The following is a 20,619-nucleotide window of genomic DNA, read 5'->3' as shown; positions in this document are numbered from 1 at the left end:
GGCAAAGGCTGATCTGTTAGTTCTGTCCCAAGTGCCTAGCCAGCACACAAACACTCCAACTCTGGCTTCCTAGTTATAAAAAAAGTGGGGTCTGCTCTGTCTTAAGACAGTGTTTCCCAAACTTGGGCCTCCAGCTGTTTTTTGAACTACAATTCCCGGCATCACTAACCACTGCTAGCTAGGGATGATGGGAGTTGTAGTCCAACAACAGCTGGAGACCCAAGTTTGAGAAGCGCTGTCTTAGACACAGAGCAGACCCCACAGAGCTGTTATGAGCTTGAAAAGGAGCAGGAAGGAACTAGGCAAACCACGTTAATCTCCTCAGAGGAACAGGAGGATACACAGTGGTACCTCGGGTTACATACGCTTCAGGTTACACACTCTGCTAACCCAGAAATAGTGCTTCAGGTTAAGAACTTTGCTTCAGGATGAGAACAGAAATCGTGCTCCGGCGGCGCAGCAGCAGCAGGAGGCCCCATTAGCTAAAGTGGTGCTTCAGGTTAAGAACAGTTTCAGATTAAGAACAGACCTCCGGAACGAATTAAGTACTTAACCTGAGGTACCACTAGTAGAAGGTACTAATAGAAGAAGAAGAAGAAGAAGAAGAAGAAGAAGAAGAAGAAGAAGAAGATTATTTTAATATTTATTATGCAAGATCTGCCACTCACTCCTGCACACAAACGCCACTCACCAGTTTGGGCACAGTCAGATACGACTACCCCCAATTAAAAGAAAGATAAGCTCTATTCACATTTAGAGAACCTTGATTCAAACTGGGTTGCTTTGCCAGGGGTCCCACTTCACCCAGCACCCATTTTGTGGCAAACTGTGTTACAAGGAGGCTTCCTCTTTTAATTAAAGCAGGTCTGGGAAAACTGTGGCCCTGCAGATGTTGCTAGCCTTAAACTTACATCATCTCTGAACCTTGGCCATTAAAATGTTGAGTCTATTGTCCTTAGGTACAGTAATGAGGACTACTAGATATACTGCCAGCCCTGGCTTAAGCTTTATATTAGGGGCTACCTTATATTGAACCAGGCCTATGGTCCACCGTGTCCAGTATTCCACATGCACACCCCGAACTACAGCAAAATATCCTTTCAGTCAGAAGTGCTGGTGAACAAATCAAACCTGAGATTTTGGCCATGCAAACCATGCGTACTGGATTGTGCTTTCACACATAAACAATGTCAGGTGGCTACTTCTTCCTGAAGCCCCCATTTGCAAATGCAGTTTAAACCTCACTGGAAAGTTGCACCCAAAAGCTGAAAATGCAAGTGCTGGTTATTTATATTGGAAGCTTTCATTTCATTTCATTTTATTTGCACACACAGCTGAAGCGATCCCTCAGTCAGCAGGAATATATATATATATATATATACATATATATATATATATATAGTGGTAGACCCCCTGAGTACGAAAGAACTTGAAGGGAAGTTGAAGAGTTCAGGAAGTGACTTGATGTTTGCTCATGAGACACTGTCCCCATTGTCTTTAAAACCAATATTAATTGTGAAAGACTTGAGAGGAAAAACGCTAGCACAATTTGCTGACAGTAGCAGGCCTCTCTTCAGTCACATTCACACCACACATTGAAAGCGCTATGATGCCACTTTAAACAGCCATGGCTTCCACCCCAATAATTACTGGCTGCGGGTGCTGTTGAGACCCCTATTCCCAGCACAGAGCTACAATTCCCAGACTTCTCTGTTAAACCACTCCAGGAATTGCTTTGTGAAAGGAACAGGAGATGTTACGGTAAAATCTGGGTGCGAGGCTGCTCTGCCACCCAGCTCGTCGGACTAAGTCCGCGGGTCCCTGCGGAGGAAAATGAGCTCAGCCGGAGACAGGAGCAAGCTGCAGAAGATCCAAGTTTATTGCGCAACAGGTTCAAGGCGAGATTGAACAGCGAGAAAGGGGTGACATGAACTTTTGAAACTTCCCTCCATGTCCCAGAATACAGTGCAAAATACATCCCAGTTACATCATGAATACATTAAGAAGAGGTTGGGTTACACAGGATTAACATATGGAGGAGGGAGGGGGGAATATGCAGAGCTGGAGATATGCACAGATAAGCACATCCTGAGTACCGGTGATGAGAAGACAATGGTCCATGTACTGGCATTGCCCGGAGGAAAGGCTTGGCAGAGTGATTTGACAGGATTTGGGTCTTGACACCTTGCTTGAGGGATTATGGAGGACAGGGGAGGTGTCATGGAGTCCTAGAGAAATTGAGCAAATTGGCACGTTGAGTTTCTATTAATTTTATAGATTTTAGTCCCTTTTGACATTGACAATTGGAAATAAATGGATATATTGTAGCGAAGAAGAAGGTGAAGAAGACATGCCCCCCCCCTTCCGTATCAGGAGATGAATAGGTTCTGTCTTCGGATGTTAAACAAAAAGGGTGAGTCACCTGCGCTGTTCTCCACTCTCAACTTTCTGCCTGACATCCAAAATTGCTTTGGGAGGTGGCAGCAGCAGTGGGGGCTCCCTGTCCTTACGAAGAGCATAGAGGTGGCTGGCTCCAACTGCCTTTCATTCCTCCCATCCCAGAACTGTTTCCCTCAACAGTCATTCTCCCCTTGCTGCATCTGAGGGAGAGGGAAGCCAGGAAACCCTACTCCACAGAGTCAGCTCAGAGCAGTTACCCATTTCGGCAGCTCCTCCACCTGAAAAAGGTGTGCTCAGGTATAGCTAGGCATCCCAAGGCAGGGATGGCTAATCTATGACCCCCGTGGAGATTGTTGGATTCCAGCTCCCACCAGCTCCAGACAGCATGCTGTCCGAAGCCGAGGGGAGATGAGGTCAACAACCCTTGGAGGGCCACAAGTTGCCCATTCCTGATCTAAGGTCAGGGCCGGATCACCCATGAGGTACGCTGAGGCAGCCGCCACCCACTTCCGGAGGCTCAGATTAGTTTTCACTTTGGTGCTAAATTTGGTCCTCATACCTGCTGGGTGTATGGAGGACACAGATAAGACTAAATTGGGATGGTTCAAATCTTCCACCTGGTTCCTTGAAATGGGTCAGGGAACTCCGATCTCTCCCACCCAGCCCTAATACAGATCCCTAGTGCTTATTTGCTGCCTGATGCTGTGCATCACCCACATTAGTATGAAACCAGTAAAATATGTTAAGAAGGTGTGAGCTACAGCAGCGAAGGAAAAGGTAGAGCGTTTTTCTTGGGGGATCGAAGGATACACAGTACCAGCACCTTAAAAAATAATACAGTGGTACCTCTGGAGGTCCGTTCTTAACCGGAAACTGTTCTTAACCTGAAGCACCACTTTAGCTAATGGGGCCTCCCGCTGCTGCCGCGCCGCCACCAAGCAATTTCTGTTCTCATCCTGAAGCAAAGTTCTTAACCCGAGGTACTATTTCTGGGTTAGCGGAGTCTGTAACCTGAAGCATCTGTAACCTGAAGCATCTGTAACCCAAGGTACCACTGTAATGTTAAAAGTTTAACAACTTTGTGGTGGCTACCGGCACCTTTTTTTTCTAAGAAAGAATGAAATAAAGAAAGAAAGAAAAGCACTGAATTCACAGGTGGTGAATTAAGAACATCATAACTTCTAAAAGGGCATGAAAAGCTTAAAGCTGAAATAGGAGAATTTTACATTGGTACAAAGCAAGCTTGGCACATCTTGCTCTAGAGTCTGAAGGCTTCAAACGGAAACTTTGTTGAAACTTGGAAAACTTCTCTCTCTGTGTGTGTGTAGAAATCTAACTTTCTGGTCACCAGTGACATGTGCTTATTTGAAACTTTGTGAAGCAGTTGCTTCAGGTATGCATTAAATACTCATACCAACGGGAGACTTTGTCCTATATCTCACATGCTCTAGTTCACCCCAATAACTAACACCCACTGTTCGCTAATTTGCAGCAACCTAAGGTGCTGATAATTAACAAAAGGAAATAGAAGCAGCAGCAGCAGGAGTCATCGGGGAGAGCAGTGGCAAACCAAACGCCACGTTTTGCGATGCAACATAGCATGTCAATTGTACCGCAAAAGTATCTCGCTTTGGAATGAGAAAGAGAAAAAAGTAATGGGAATAGAAGAGGGAAGCGAACAAATTCTGAGGCCAGTGCATAAAGTTACATCAAGCTATATAATTATGGACCTTAAGAAGGGGCAGCCCGCCCCATTTTGCCGCCTGAGGCAAAACAGGAAGGTGCTGCCAGCACCAGATTTAGGCTGGTGCACTGAGCTGAGGGGGTGCAAAATTGAGACAATCCATAATTGAGAAGATCCATTTGGGTGTGCCAAATTTTGACCTTGCACAGGGTGGCTTATTACGAAAGATTACCAAAGTCCACTCAGGGTCGTGCTCCCCGTTAAAGCCTCCCTTAACTGGCTTGTGTGGCGGTACCCACAAAGAGTTGGCGATGGTTGGGCCTGGCAAGATATTCGTGTTGACACATTAAATGATTTGTAAAACTGCAAATCAAACTCTATGCTTGTTCTTCCTGCGTGTGTGGCAATTATTATTTCTGTGGTGTTTCTTCCCGTCCCGTTATGGCAGAGCGGAACTGGAAGCAGAGGCGAAGCCTTTTGGATACTTTAACCACGTTATATAAAACATGATCGCTAGATATCTTAAGAAGTCCCCCAGCACATGCACATTGACAGTTAGGATGGCTGGAATTTCAATCAGCACAGAGGAATGAGTTCCTGAAACTGGGCCAAGATTACAGGAAAGGCTGCCAGATGGCTGCCTCCTATTATATCAAATGAAGTAGCATTAGGACATTTGAAATCTGCAGCAGGACGTTGTGTGGAATACTGTAGCCCTCTGCTCCCCAGCCAGTAAATATCCAAGTATTTGGATTTGAAAATAAGCAGCGGAGTTAACACAGGACACTGAACCATCTGGTTATGTTTGGGCAGTGGAAATTCTTGTGCATGAATTATTATTCTAAGCTGCCTCAAGACCTGTTTTCCAGAGCGTTTGGAATAAGCCTGCAGTACCACTCAGACACGCAAATTAATAAAGTGTAATGCTCGTATTTCTCACACTGTCTTCTCAAAAGGCTTCAGAGCACATATCTAAAACACCATCATCCCCCCCAAACAGTGATAACCCTGTGAACTGTAGCAAGCATTTTAAGATGTTTTTCTGTTTCTACGCTATTACCGATAGAACTGGGTTGCTCTGCAACTCTTCCAGACGTGGTATCGGACCTTGCCTCACAAGTTAGGCAGGAGCCTAATGCGAAACTCACAATTAAAGCCTTGCTGTATTTAATGCAGGGAGATCGGCAATTAGCAATGAGTTTAGCAAACACGCTGTCTCGATAACTGCTTTCTGGCTCTGGAATTCTCTGCCTTTGAAGGTGTGCCAAAAGCAGAGGCTGATCCACCTCCCAGAGGAAATGCAAGGTCTTTTTAATTCAATAAGCATGGGCTTGCTTTAATGGCACATGTATGCAAGAGTATCTTAGATCCTTCCAAAATCCCATTGATTGTGGATAATAAACTTGCTGTCAGCCCTGACCTTTCAAGAACAGGAGCAAGACCATAAATGCAAACTATACGCTTCTAAGAAAAGCAATCCCTCCTCTTCACTTGGTGTCGGGTCATAGAGATGCTTTTAACAGACTGACACAAAATGGTTCTGGGAATCTGCACTGATTCTATTTAGAGACCAGCTGTTGTTGCACAAGTGCTCATGTGACTCTTCCCAATAATAAGTGAGGCTTGACGCTGCCAGCATTGTACACAGGAGGAAGCCAATTGTTGAGGGACTCTTACTGCCTTTGCACCCCTCTTATGGTACAGTTAAACCTCAGTTGTCGAACGCAATCCATTCTGGAAGACTGTTCGACTTCCAAAATGTTTGACGACCGAAAACTGAAGCCTCAATAAAATAGGGAAACTCAAAACGGGAGCCACGTAACATGTTCGACTGCTCAAAAACCAGAGTAGTTACTTCCGGGTTTTCGGCGTTCACTAGCCAAAACGGAGCCATGTGAGAACCGAAGTTTGACTGTACCCCTAATCTGAACCGAAGTTTGACTGTACCCCTAATCTGTACCCCTAATGCTATCTCCAGTGAACAGAATCCCAAACCTAGGAGTCTGCCTTTGTTAAGAAAGGAGGGTGTTTGTCCATGGAAAGCTAGTTCAGACCCTAGTCCGAGACAACCAGGCCATTGCCCAGCTAATAAATCACATTGTACACTGACCACAGAACATCTCAAATAAAAATCAACATGTCTGGAACCACAGGAGCAGCAAAAAATAAAAAGACAAAAACAAGAACCTCAACCACTCAAAGCATATGCCTAAATTTTAATCAGAGGAGGGGAACTTGTCGGTTAGTGAGAACTTCCCATTTTAGAAGCCACATAACTGCAGCTCAGAGTTTGCAGTTTTCTTTCCTCATGAGAGTTAAAAGGAAAGATCAGCTGAATTTAGAGATGATGGAAGCTAAAAAAGAAAAAGTATGGCTGAAGCACTAGCCAGCTTCTTCAAAAGCTACAAGGAGGAAAAACAGAAGGTTGCTCAGATTTTCTTAGGTCTCCTGGTTTGCTAATTTGTGGGGACAGCTATGCTTTTCCTCCCACAGTGACTAAGTATGGTGCAATTGAGAAGCAGAGGGGATTTCCACAGAAAAATCAACTTTGCATAAAACTATCGGCAAGCCACGTTTTGTAACCAGCTGTTTTCATTCTCCTTTATGTTTAACTGATATGAGTTGTTTAAACTGTTACACACACACACACACACGTTTATACCCTGATTGAGAACAGAACGGCAACTCTGAGGTTTTAAAACTGAAGCAAATCAGAAAGAAAGTTTAGAGCGAGGCTGAGCCATTTTTAAAACAACCAGAACTAAATTTAGAAAACAGTGCTCTCATTTTATGAGTAAATTTTACTTTGGAACTGCACTTCCCCCCAAATCAGCTAGGGGTGGGAATGACAGGAGATCCCGAAAAACAGCACACAGTGGGAGGAGAGGGGAGATCATTTTGTTAGGCAAGCAGAAAATGCTTGCAAGTGAGGAATGATTGTAAATGCGTGGCATTTACGTGGCATAGTAAATTGGGTTATTTTAACATCAAGGCTAGCTATGATATGTGGGCATTACCTGGAAACATTTAGATCTATTTTTTTTTAAAGCAAATTCGCATGGCGGTTTCCCTTGATAGACTAAGGGTAAATTCAGAAGTAATGTCAAGCCATAGTTTGGTGTTACAGGAGCCTCCGAACCACACATGTCCTCCCTCTTTAAAGCATAAGGCAAGTCAGAGTTTCTTGTGTATCAGAGTGCTGGTGCCCTCTGCCTGATAGTTCCTACTCTGCTCTTCCCTTGGTGCAAAATAGATAAACGGGAAGCCTTGGCTTTGAATTATGTCCAAATCAGGGATGTGTTACTTCCTAACAAGCCATGATCACTGGTCAACAACAATCATGGCTTGTTAAGTTGCCTGAATTGCTGGCGCTGGAAGCCAATAAGCCATGATCCCTGGTTTGGACAGAACACAAAGCCAAGTTTCTCCCTTCAGCCTGCCTGGTTTGTTTATGCTGCTTACACCAAGGAGGGAGCAATTGGAAAGTGAGCACTGATATGCTGCTGCTCCTTCTTGTCAACCACAATGAGCCAGAAAATCTGGCTGATTGGTGTGTGAGAACGCAGTCACTATAACCATGGCCTGTTGATAAGGTTTTGCCATTTTGTGGGCAAATGCAAACCATGGTTGCCAGTTCAGATGCAACAGAAACCTACAGAAGGGAAGGATTTAGAGCCAATGAGAGGAAGAAGACCCTTAGACTCCTGCATGCAACACAAAATCATGGTTTACTGTTACATCTGAACTGGGCTTTGGGATACTGGAAAAGCACAATACTCCTAGTAGGAGAATTATGGAAGTTGATGTCCCAAAAACCATGGGGAACACTATGATGGCTACCCTTGCTGTAGGCAATACTAGGTCAATAACAACTGGGGAATCTCTCGATCAACCTCATAGGTGTTTTAAACCAGGAAACATGAACAAATGCGACCAACAGCTTTCAAAGTGCATATTGCATATTTTTATCTCCAAGATGTAGACTGGATTTGTGCCCTTGTGCAATTCCATATCATTGGTGTGACTTCAAGGGGAATATTTGGGGTAAGCTACTCTTTTCCCTTTTTTTGCAATACACATGTAGTCTGGCATGGTATCCAGGCTCATCTTCCATGCCAAGTTAACCAGACAATTGGGCCTTATGCAATGCACACAGCTGTCAGTGAGCATCATTCGTGCATACAACCCTCCCTATAGTCTATCACTACAATGTGTTTTCTGATGCTTGCAGCAGTTGTGGCTTTCATTGTTCCATCCGATCTCTAGGATTTAAAGGATTGTGCTGCTTCCTGCTCACAACAACTGTTTTATGCTGTTCTCTTAGGCCTGCTTATCTTAATAGTGTCCATAGGGGTGTGTGTGTGTGTGTGTGTGTGTGTGTGTGTTTTAACCTGTCTTAACTGCATTATATTTTTGTAAGCCACCCTGGAAACTTGGTTGAAGGGGCAGGGTAAAAATATACAAAATAAATTACAACAACTTTTGTCCGCTTTCTGATTTTTTCATATCAGCTTGTATAAAAATAAAAGTAACCTTCATCGTAGTAGGATAAGGATAAAATGATGTCAAGTTTGAGAACCTTGGGTCCTTCTTATGAAACACAAGTAGATTCTACAGCTGCTAGAAATTAGCAGATGATTTTACCTAACTGAGTGCCACGTTAGCTGTCTAATAAATCCTTTTTAAAAAATTGAAACTGCATTTCAGAATCCAAAAAAAAAGCAACTAAATTAAAAAAGGGCAACACTAAACTGCACCACAAGGTCAGTTTTCTGCTATCCTAGCACCGTTTTTCCTTCATGGAAGATATTCACAACATTTCCTGGAATGGTATGGACCATGCTAGTCCTACTCAGAGTAGAGCTACTGAAGTTAACACACATGACTAACTTAGGTTAATTAATTTCAGTGGGTATACTCTGAGTAGGACTTTCTTAGCTGAATACAACCCTGAATCTGGAATTTGAACCCCAGGATGGGTCCTACCCTTATGCAGTGAGGCAACAGAAAGATCTCAGGTAGAAGACAGAGTTCCCTTATATTGAAATCAAATTCACCTTCTAGAATTGGGAAAGACTTGCTACAGAAACCGCCAAATACAAAACACACACATTAAAATGGGCAGTATTATCCAGTGTAAGAAATACAACCTGATTACAATGTCCATCTCTATATCAGAGTAGACACCATGATGTTCTCCAAAGGCCAGTTCTAGAGGTTTCTTCAAAGGTGAAATCCAGTGATGTGCATCTTCAGTGAAATGCTCTCCTGCTCTTCCTGCAGCCCCCTCCCAAATCTGGGATACACTCAATCTGGGATACACTCAAATCTGGGGAGGCACAGGGGACTGCAGGTGGGGAGGAGGGGGAGGAGGAGGAGGGAAGGAAGATCCGCTTGCACAACACTGGATGTCACCCTTAGTCTCCACTTCTTACCCAACATAGGTGAAGCCATTTCCCCCCTCACTTCAATTAAAGCATTTTCCATAGACACCCCCAGAAGGGTGACCATACCCGAAGCAGAGTCATCATGATTCTTAACACACACACACCCCACCGCCCAAGCAAGAGCCAACAAACTTTAAAAACGTCTTACCAGACACCAGCTCCTTCCTTCATCAATGCCCCCTTAATGGTGACATCAAAGGAGATTGCTTCACTCCACTGCAAGGCGGAGCAGGAATCCAGAGAGGTCCCATGAAGCCACTGAGAGGCAATTTCTGAAAAACTTCTGTGTGGTTTCCTCTAAGGGAACTATAGCTCATTAGCTTCCTTATAAGCATTAAAAGTTCCTTACTAAGGCAGCTTCCTGTTTGCAATCCTGTTTGCTTTTAATGCATCTCTGCAGCGGCTAAAGTTCTAAAACTTTTACAGAGGTTTCCATTATTTAATTATCCAACCCATAGCACAAGGCCACTGTGATCCAAACACTTATTTCATTGTTTAATTTCCCGGAAGAAGCACCCTGACATAAAGCTGTTAGCACTATTCTCCCAGTTCCATTCAGAAACCAAACAATATCTTGTTGATTCCTTGCTGCACAGTCGGTAAACCCCTTGTGCCACATCCAGCACAATGCATACCAATGTTGCAGCCATACATAAGAGGCTGACTTCATGAGCGCCAGCATCAGAAACACAGCCTGCTGTCCTTCTTTAGTAGCATTCCGTGCCAATAACTCCAAGGGCCTGGGCAGATGTCATGCTAACCATCTTTTAAGTGACGATAAAGGGACCAGAAGCAGGTTGCATGCTTGCCATCGGCCTGAACCATGGTGGAGAATTTCAGTATTTTTTGTTCTATAAGACTCACTTTTCCCTCCTAAAAAGTAAGGGGAAATGTGTCTGCATCTTATGGAGCGAATGCAGGCTGCGCAGCTATCCCAGAAACCAGAAGATCAAGAGGGATTGCTGCTTTCACCAGACCCTTATATGACTTCTGGTGACTTCTGTTTCAGTGTATCTGAAGAAGTGTGCATGCACACGGAAGCTTATACCAAGAACAAACTTACCGTATTTTTTGCTCTATAAGACTCACTTTTTCCCTCCTAAAAAGTAAGGGGAAATGTGTGTGCGTCTTACGGAGCGAATGCAGGCTGCGCAGCTATCCCAGAAGCCAGAACAGCAAGAGGGATTGCTGCTTTCACTGCGCAGCAATCCCTCTTGGTGTTCTGGCTTCTGAGATTCAAAATATTTTTTTTCTTGTTTTCCTCCTCCAAAAACTAGGTGTGTCTTGTCGTCTGGTGCGTCTTATAGAGCGAAAAATACGGTACATCAGTTATCTGCATTAATGCCAACATATCTAATGCGAACCAGGATTCCCTATGAAGGAACAGAGAAGTAGCTTCAAGAACTAGCTTGCCTCCCTTCAGACAGTCACTACTTTTGGGTGGTATTCAGTCACATACTGCCAAATTCAGGTTGCACACTTAAAGCTGCCTTGGAGCTCTTGTGCAACAAACCCAATGTCCCTCACCATTTTTTGCAGTAAGGAAAGTGATGGGGAATTGCACTGGGAAGAGTAGGATAACCTTTGCATGTAGGATAACCTTTGAAGGAACCACTGGAACCAGCCATGATTACTATTCATGTAGATCAAGGTACCCAGTGTGGTACCCTCAGCAAACCTACGCCAACATATCTAACTTCCCGGCAAACAAATTGCTCGGTAAATAGCCAATGCTGCAAATTTTGTATGAACAAATCGGGATGAATGCTCAATCCACAGGTTGCCTGGAAGCAGATTTGGTTTCAAGTCCTAGGTAAGAGGGACTCCTGTTTAGCATAAAGTGGGATTAACATATTTGCTAATGCAATGCTTAAGGCTGGTAGAAGGGAAGTTAATAGGAATTCCATACATTACTGAATTCCATCTTTCCTCCCAAGTTCTATTAGGAGTTCTACCTAGACTTTAATGCTTTAACTATGGTCTTTTCATGTTCATAGTTTGTGGGACACCATGGAGGGCACAAATCATCACTCTACCATTGTTCCCGATTGATAATGGCAGCACATACATTCCCTAAATAAAAACAACGGACAACCACAACATTTATTTAAGCCCCCAGTTAAATTGCTGAGTCTCCAAGCAACCTATGGGAAAACAGTTCAGTGCAACATTGCAAGACTCTTCTGTCCTTGCGAGAGAAGAAAAGAAGAACCACAAAATATTATTGCGCCATTTCTGTGCAACAGTTATGTGTTACAGAAAAACCTTTAGCAATTTAATTCTTCATATTTTACTCAGTACTCCAGCAAGAACCAGTCCAACATTCATGGAGAAAACTTATGAAAGGAGAAATTAAACAGAGAGGAAATACTAAAGTCTGAGAAAGTAAATATTTCCATTTAAAATGCTTATTTCTGCATGTATGCATGCATAAGTCCCATTAGTTTCAGCTGGAGAGGTGACACACTCTGCCATCAGTGTCAATTAAACTTCAGGCAGATCAGACATCTAGCATCTCATTGTGTCACATGACAAATTTAAATCATGAGCAAGATGTAGTTATCTCACAGTTATAAACAATTAGGCAGAAGAATTTTATTGTGCCCTAAAGGGCTAGTCAGTGCTGTCATTAAGCTCTTAATTGGAAATACCCAATTTACTTCCTACTTCCTTGAAAATGAAAACGAAACCCAGATAAGCATTATCAAGAAACTAGAAAAGAGAATATGAAGATAATTAAAAGTGAAATCACTCCTCCTTGCCCTGGAGCACCTTGTCACAAACACGGTTGTTGTTGTTTTTGTGTGTATGCTGTGCCTGATATATATTTGCAGTTTTCACTTTGCAAACATAGGCTGATTATCCAGATTTAGTCATACTCGGAGTAAGCCCATTGATTTCAAGAGGCCTACTCCAAGTATAAGTAAAATTGGGTATTGCTAACAAATGGCTCCCCTCCCCCAATACTTTCATGTTCTTTAATCATGGGTTCCTTTTGGGAAATGCCTGGTGGTGGGGAAATGATAATTGATTCCAGAGAAGTTTTATCACCATCTCAAAACCGATGAGATTCAATCGAACAATAAGAAATGACTAGCAAAACGACTGCTGTTCCTTACAATTCCCCAGTGATAGCATTCCTCACAGCTGCTACAACAGAAGAACCAACGTAAGATTGGCAGGGGAGTGGGGTGGAAAGAGCAACATATGGATTTGTAAAATAAGTTAGGGTTGCCATGCATCCAGAATTTCCCGGATTCGGCTGCCTGGGCGGAAATTGCTAAAAACATCCAGGAAAATCCAGCTGTATGGCAACACATGTCGTCAGTGTCATTTTTGGTGATGTTCCTTAAAAATAGCTCAAAAACTTTGTTTTTTGAGATTTTGCAAAAAAAAAGTTCAACATCTCTTGTGTCCAGATTTTCAGTTTTTGAAACATGGCAACCCTAAATAAGTGAATGCATGCAGGGAATGTACATCACACATCTGCACGGTGTAAATGCCTACATTTGCTTCCAATGCAATTCAGGCTTCTTATTTAACCTTTGGAAGAGGCACCGATAGATATGCACGCTGTAAAATGTGCCTCAGAGCAACAATAAAGCCTTTAACTAAGATCCTATCATGCTTCATATTATCTGCTGCAACTCTTTTGACTGTACAATTTACATTTTGCATGAAGGTAACTGCCAAACAGGCACGTAAGTTGGCAAGCAACGAGGAAGGAACAGTACTTGCAGTCTCTGCCATCGGATATTTTTAATCTTAGGATAGGTTGCTCAGGGTGGCAAACAAACTCTACAACTTTGAACTCAAGAGTTAAAATGACGTCAGAGGTCATCTTGTCCACGCTGCTGCTGATACAGGAAACTCACTGCTATTGCATCATTATTAGATATGGGCTTGTTTGTTTTTAACTGAACTTTTTTTAGTATAATAAAATGGGTTCTTAAATGTTTTCAACATATATTCTCAAAGCAGAATTCTCAGCAGTCCCATCCAACGTGGCCAATGCTCAGGGATAATGGGAATTGTAAGTTCAGCCAGAGACACAGGTTCCTCAGACCTGTTAGTAACAAAAGAGAGTTCTGTGCCATTTCCCTGCAGCTGAAAAGCAACCCCTCCTTGAGAGAAAAGAAACGGATAACAAACAATACGCTCCTATAAACACGAGAGTTTGCGAATCATGCAAAAATCAAGTAATTTACCCCTCAGCAACTCAATAAAGATGTAACTTAGGGTCTTGACTTTTTTTTTTTTTTAAATCCTCATCTCTGGGTCCCTCAGTCAGCTCCGGCCCAAGACATTTCGCCGCTTGAGGCAAAACAAAAAATGGTGCCCCTCATTGCCTTCCCCTCAGCTGCCTGAGGTGACTGGAGAAGGCCTGGGAAAGATCCAAGGCAGTGAGGGAGAAAAAAGGAGGCCAGGGAGGAGCAGGAGGCAGCAAGTTTCTTGAGGGCCTGGATCTGTTCCCCCTCCCAGCAGTACTCAGCCTGCTGCCTGAGGCGACTGCCTCACCAAGGTTAATGGCTGGGCCGGGCCAGGCCTGCCCTCAGTCCCTATACCTCTGCTCTGTCCTTTCAATATTTATTCATACCACCTCTCTTCCAAGGGGAGAGTTAGACCAGATGTTGGACTACAAATCCCATCATCCTTAACCTTCAGCCATGCTGGCTGGGGCTGATGGGAGTTGGAGGACAACATCGTCTTGAGGGCGCCATGTTAGCTACCCCCCCCCCCCAGGTTATGGCCAACCATAGCTGTATATGCTTAGCGCTGAAGTAAATTCACAGTCTGAACAGTCTTACAGTTTGCCATCCAAAGGGGTGGGGGAATGCAGGTTACTTCAGAATATGGCCAGTTCAGGCCTTGTTATTTCATCTGAGGAGATTCCTGCTCATTCTGCTGAGTGAGCCCAAATCACCACACAATCACCACTCCAAACCGTCACTAAAACTAGCAGCCACAAAAAGGAAGAGGGTGGAATCCAGACGGCAACTGGGAAACAGAGCAAGGGGAAGTTGCAACACGACTTGCGAATAACCGAGGATCTCTTCTCGATTAATTACATCGTATTTCCCTCTCCCTTTTGCCCGATTTATTCTTCTCAAACTCTTGTCATTTCAATCTGACTCCGTTTCCACCGTACAGAGAACACAATTCTTCAGCGTTCCTGTGCTACATCGTTTTAGACATAATGCTCCTTGTCTTGAGAGCTAACAGTAAACCTTTGCACACTATTCCAGAAGCAGGACCCTGCTCATCTCTTGAGCATTTGTAAGGATGCGGGAACCGCAACAGTCAGCTGAAGGCTTGCTGACCCATTTCATTTGAGAATACTTCCCGATCTGTTTTCAAAAGCGGGTGGAGTGGGAACAGCAAAAGCGACTGGGGATCTTGTCACATAAATCACACAAAATACAGAAAACAGAGTATTTGTACGCATGCCAGGGAAGAGGAGGGAAATGTTGAACTTTAAATTTATACATAAAGGAAATTGAAAGCCGTTCAATAGCCATTTGGCTCTAAAGCAGTTGCTAACATTAGCTCATGATAGGCACAGGAAGGAGGTAATAGCCAGCATCACATACTTGAGCAGAGCACTGTGGGAATTTTATAAGCGCCTCTTCTCTTCCGTCTTTCTTAAAAAAAAAAAAAACCACCAAAAAAACCCCACCAAAATTCAAGAGATTCAAATGACTTGTACTAAACAGAGAAAATCCAATCAAATCAAGCATGAGGAAGTTGAAACCCAGACAGTGATGCTCTTTTATAGCAAGCTGGCAAAGTTGCTTGCAGAAGCCATTTCCAAGTGGTTTGCAGCTCACTCTAAGGCACAGCTGAGGAGATATGGAAGTTTGATTTGATTCACGCCTGCTTAGAAACATAGAACTGTAGACTTGCAAGGGACCCCAAGGGTCATCTAATCCAGCCCCCTGAAAAGCAGGAGTCCTGCCCACAGCCATCCCTGGAAGTTCTAGCTGGGGGGGGGGGCATTCTCTCTCACACATCCCTCTCGCTCACAAACATTAAAACATCACTTGATATGACACTTATCAAATGCGAATGCAGAAATCAGCTGTAGTTAAAACACTATCTATCAAAACCCTTTCCCAAAACAGAGCCAGGGGGTTGAGGGGCTAGCCAGGTTTGGGTTTTTTTGCCCCAAGCGAAGTCTCCAGAGGGGTGCAACTGAGGCTCGCAACATATGCAAATATGCATGTGTGTGTGTGTGCCAAACTGGGTCTTTGCCCCAGGGGAAATAAAGCCTAGTTTCATCCCTGTCCAGACACCCACAGCTGCCTTAGGTGAAAAGAGAACTCTCAAGCTGATACAGAAAGCAGAGACGTCAATGGAACATCAGCATGAGCCTCTGGATCGTTCACAGTCGTGGGTTCAAATCCCACTTTGGAAAATTAAGATTCCGGCACTGCAGGGGGCTGGACTAGATGAACCTCGTGGGTCCCTTCCGATTCTATGGCTAGAAGGGATTTGATTCCATTTCTTTTTTTAAAAAAGGCAAGGGTTAACGCGGGTTCTGAAACTGGGTCTACTTTATGAGCCACATCTGCTTACCGACGCCCCTCCTCCGCTCCCGGCGCCCGGGGGACGTTTCTAACTTAGGCAGGGGCTGCGGAGGGAGCGGCGGCCTGTGGGTCGCCCCGACGGAGACGTTCGCCCCTCTTTTACACCCCGCTTGCCCAAAAGCAAACAAACCACAAACCCTGCTCTGCTAAGCGGCGGCTCCTTTGGCCAGATGAGCTCTGCAGCAACCCCGGCTCGCCTGGAGCAACATGGGCGAGGACCGGGAGGTCGGCCCGGGATCTGCAGCAGAAATTTGGGGAGGGGGTGGCAGAGGGAGAACCCCAGCCTGGAGGCACCTCTCCCTTCTCCTGGTTTAGTTTTTGTTCTTGGGGTGGGAAGATGGGAGGAGCCGCCTCCCCAGCAAAAGTAACTGACCGATGCTCACATCCACACAAGTCAACACCCCTCCAAAAAACAATCATAATCATCACCGTTATTGTTAATTGTTTTTTTTTTAAAGAAAAGTGTGAAGGATACCAACCTAAACTTCTACTCGCGCTCTCCTCTCCCCCGGAGCCATTCAGAGGTTGCCAATTGCCCAGAGCCCCTCCAAGAGAGAGAGAGAGGGGCGGAAAAAAAGCCCCTCCGCTGATCCAGATGTTTATGGAAAGGCAGCGGCGCGAGCGGAGGGGGAGGCGAAGAGGAGGAGGAAGAGGAAGAAGAAGGCGGCGAGACAGATCCAGAGAGCAGCCCCGCCGCCCAGAAGCCGCTCCCCCCTCCGAGATCCGTCCTCCTCCTCCTCCTCCCCGGGTAGAGCAGATCTGGGGTCAACCCAGGAAAAGAGAAACGGGGGCGGGGCAAGAGGGGGGGAAGGATCTACTCCCCCCCCTTGCGGAGATCTGCTCAGATCCTGTGCAAACTGCGAACTCTTACATCCACGGGTGGTGGCTGCCTCCCTGCCTGGGTGGGTAAACTTAAGGCTCGCCGTTGCGCAGGCGGGACCTTTCAGCCTGGGGTGGGGGGCAACCTATTTTTAGAGCCCTCCAGCAGGATCTCGGGGTTTTTGTGTGTACGCAAAGCAGGAGGAGGAAAAAAAGAAGGGGTCCTTCTGGGCTGGTCCTGTATTAGAGACCCCCCCCATGCACTCCCTAGACACGCACACCGCCTCTTCTCAATTGCATTATGGATTGTTTACTTTTACGCATGGGTTCAACTCCCTGCAATGGTTCCCCCCCCCCACCAGTGAGCATGCGCGCGACCTGCAGGCATGCCCAGTATCCACCAGAAGCGCCCCCTGCCCGAAGCTGCTGCCCTTAGCCTGCCCTTTACACGCAGCGCCGAGACAGGCAGATCTCTCTCAGTCCGGATAGTGGAGGTGCAAAGGGCAGGGCAGGCCCGAAGGACAAAAAAAGGCAGCGACAAAATGTGCTGTCTTGCTGATCTAGAATGCAAAGAGGATTTATCAAAGGGTAGTTGGGAAACAAGTCCCGCCCGGTGCTGTTAGGCGTGACAGCCAAATATTTTTATTTTCCGAATGTGATTTAAATAGCTGTCGCTGCCTGCGCGCTGCTGGGCAAGAGACTAAAGGTAAAGGTAAAGGTACCCCTGCCCGTACGGGCCAGTCTTGACAGACTCTGGGGTTGTGCGCCCATCTCACTTAAGAGGCCAGGGGCCAGCGCTGTCCGGAGACACTTCCGGGTCACGTGGCCAGCGTGATATCGCTGCTCTGGCGAGCCAGAGCCGCACACGTTTACCTTCCCGCTGGTAAGCGGTCCCTATTTATCTACTTGCACCCGGAGGTGCTTTCGAACTGCTAGGTTGGCAGGCGCTGGGACCGAGCAGCGGGAGCGCACCCCGCCGCAGGGATTCGAACCGCCGACCTTTCGATCGGCAAGCCCTAGGCGCTGAGGCTTTAACCCACAGCGCCACCTGCGTCCCTGGGCAAGAGACTACCCGGTAGTTAAAACAAGATGAACATGGAGTTAAGTCTTCAGGTATAAATAAAAAAAATATTATTACGATTATTATTATTATTATTATTCAGCAAACGCCCTCTGATCAAATCGGCCAAGACGTTCAGATGCATTTAATGTCATAGAATCATTATTTTACTTACTGAATTTATATACCGCCCTATACACCTGGGGTCTCAGGGTGGTTCATAGAATAAAATCAAGATAGAAAAAAAAATCATAGGATTCAGGGCCATCTTTACCTGGGGGTGCAATGCGCCAAATTCTGGGGGGCGCCAAATGTATACCTACTGTCCTTGATTGGTGGCAGTGAAAAGCAATGGAGCGAAAGTCCCTGCCCTACTCCTCCATCGCTCTGTTACACCGTAGCATCAAATATTTTTAAAATTTTAATTAATTTATTTTATTTCAATACTGCCCTATACCTGAAGGTCTCAAGAAAACAAGAGCTCAGTAAAAGTTAACTTGGGGTTAACTAAAAGTTAACTAAATTTGGGGGCGCTGGGCGGATTTTTGCACCCCGGCAGGGCATATTCCAAAGACGGCCCGGATAGGATTCAAATTCTTTCTCAGCTATTTCATCCTAACAAAATGCACATTTGTTTGTCACTTTATATCAGATCTATCCAAATAGATAACTTCTATCAATAGTGCTGCGTATTTTCTTTGGGCAGAGTCCTGGTGACTAGAACAGCTGCCGGAATTTAACTGGCATGGAGATGATGCAATGCTAGTAAGTGTCACCTGTGCAGTGTTGAATTTTCCCCAACCAAACCACCTCGCAGCTGCTAAAGGCTCAGGATCTCTGCCAGGGGGGGAAATAAAGGGTGGCAGTGGTTTCGGACCAGCTGTTCTCTGAATCTGACAAAGGGGCTGGTCATTTCTAGGGAAAGTTTGTTCTCATTATTTCCGGTCAAGTCTTTCAGCTGGAGTTCCTCCCCCACTCCAACATATCACACCCTTATGGTCCACATTAGCTAATCTGGAAAAATTCTCTAGTTGAGTGGACATGTTGCCACCATTAGTTGGAACTGTAACCATTAGTTGGAACTGTAATGGTTTGAACCTTCCTCGGAAAAGAAGACAGGTTTTTCACATTTTGAAGAAAGAACAATTAGACATAATATGTTTGCAAGAAACCCATATTGCCAGGATACACAGGAAATTATTAATAAATAAGAGACTCGGTCAAGAATTCATCTCATCAGACAAAGTAAAGAAAAGAGGTGTGGTGATCTATGCAAAGGAAAAGTTGGCTCCAAAATTAATATTTAAAGATGAACAAGGAAGATACCTGGCAATTGAAATACAAATTCAAGGAGAAAAGATATTAATTGTGGGAGTTTATGCCCCAAATGAAGGGAAGGCTGAATTTTTTAGGAAGTTGCATGAGACATTAGTTGACTTTTTAGATTATAAAATCCTAATGATGGGAGATATGAATGGAGTTGTCTCAACAAACATGGACAAAGCACAGAGACAAGTGATCTCGAAAGAAGGGAGACTACCAAGGATCTTTTTTGAAATGACTGAAACAATGGACTTGATTGACATTTGGAGAACAAAGAATCCTTTAGAGAGAGAGGGAACTTTCTTCTTAGAAGCAAAAATGACATGGACAAGAATAGACCAAATTTGGATTTCTAGTAGTCTGGCGTCAAGAACAAAAAAAGTAGAAATCTGCCCAAAAACGTGCTCCGACCATAATGCGGTCAAGATGGAGATGAAACTAACAACAACTGGTTCCTTTAGATGGAGAATGAATGACACCCTATTCAAGGACGAAGAGATCCATAAGAAGGCCCTTAAAACATTAAAAGATTACTTTGAGATCAACAGGAAAACAGATGTGGAAAAAAGAATAATTTGGGACGCAAGCAAAGCCGTGATGCGAGGTTTCCTAATTCAACAAAATTCTATTAAGAGGAAGCAACAAAATGAAAAGAAGGAAAAAATTCTAGGAAAAATAAAAGAAGGAGAGAAGAAGTTGAGGTCCAAACCAAAGTCTCATGAGATTTTGAGAGAAATAAAGTTTCATCAGATGCAATACATGGAACTCATGAACCAACAAATAGAATGGAAGATAAAGCAAATGAGACAAAAAACTTTTGAATCAGCGGATAAATGTGGGAAACTTCTGTCATGGCAATTGAAAAAAAGGCAGAAAATGAATACGGTAACAAGTTTAGAAATGGATGGAAAGATTATCCACAAACCCAACGAGATCAACAATTGTTTTCAAAGCTTTTTTAAGAAATTGTATGCACAAGGGCCAACCAACGAGCAAGAAATAGAAGAATTCATCAGAAAATACGGTTTATCAAAAATCTCAGAACAAAGTAAAAGGATCTTAAACGAGGAAATAACAGAACAAGAAATAGAGGGTGCCATTCAAAATATGAAATTGGGAAAATCACCAGGACCAGATGGCCTGACGGCCAAATACTACAAAATGCTGAAAGAATGGCTGATACAACCATTGAAGGAAGTTTGCAATGAAATTTTGAAGGGGAAAAAGGCACCTGAATCGTGGAAAGAGGCTTTCATCTCACTTATACCGAAAACAGAGACTGAGAAGAACCAAGTTAAA

The 20,619-nt window shown here is 44.4% G+C and overlaps 1 protein-coding gene across 3 annotated transcripts in view; it reads right to left on the bottom strand.

Moving 5' to 3' along the window:
• WIPF1 (WAS/WASL interacting protein family member 1) overlaps positions 1-16,951 on the bottom strand; it is a 62,981-nt gene extending 46,030 nt beyond the window's left edge. The window contains exon 1 of one of the 3 annotated variants that reach the window (XM_079980157.1): positions 16,598-16,951. The gene's annotated coding sequence lies outside the window, so the exon portion shown is untranslated. Of the gene's footprint in view, positions 1-9,597; positions 9,620-9,679; positions 9,944-16,597 lie in introns of those variants that run through there. The other 2 variants (XM_079980158.1, XM_079980161.1) reach the window with 2 other exon arrangements.
• Positions 16,952-20,619: the final 3,668 nt, after the last annotated feature.

This window comes from Podarcis cretensis, assembly GCF_951804945.1.
Source record: "Podarcis cretensis genome assembly, chromosome: 1".
Classification (NCBI taxonomy): domain Eukaryota; kingdom Metazoa; phylum Chordata; class Lepidosauria; order Squamata; family Lacertidae; genus Podarcis; species Podarcis cretensis.
This window is presented reverse-complemented; position numbering and strand designations above follow the sequence as displayed.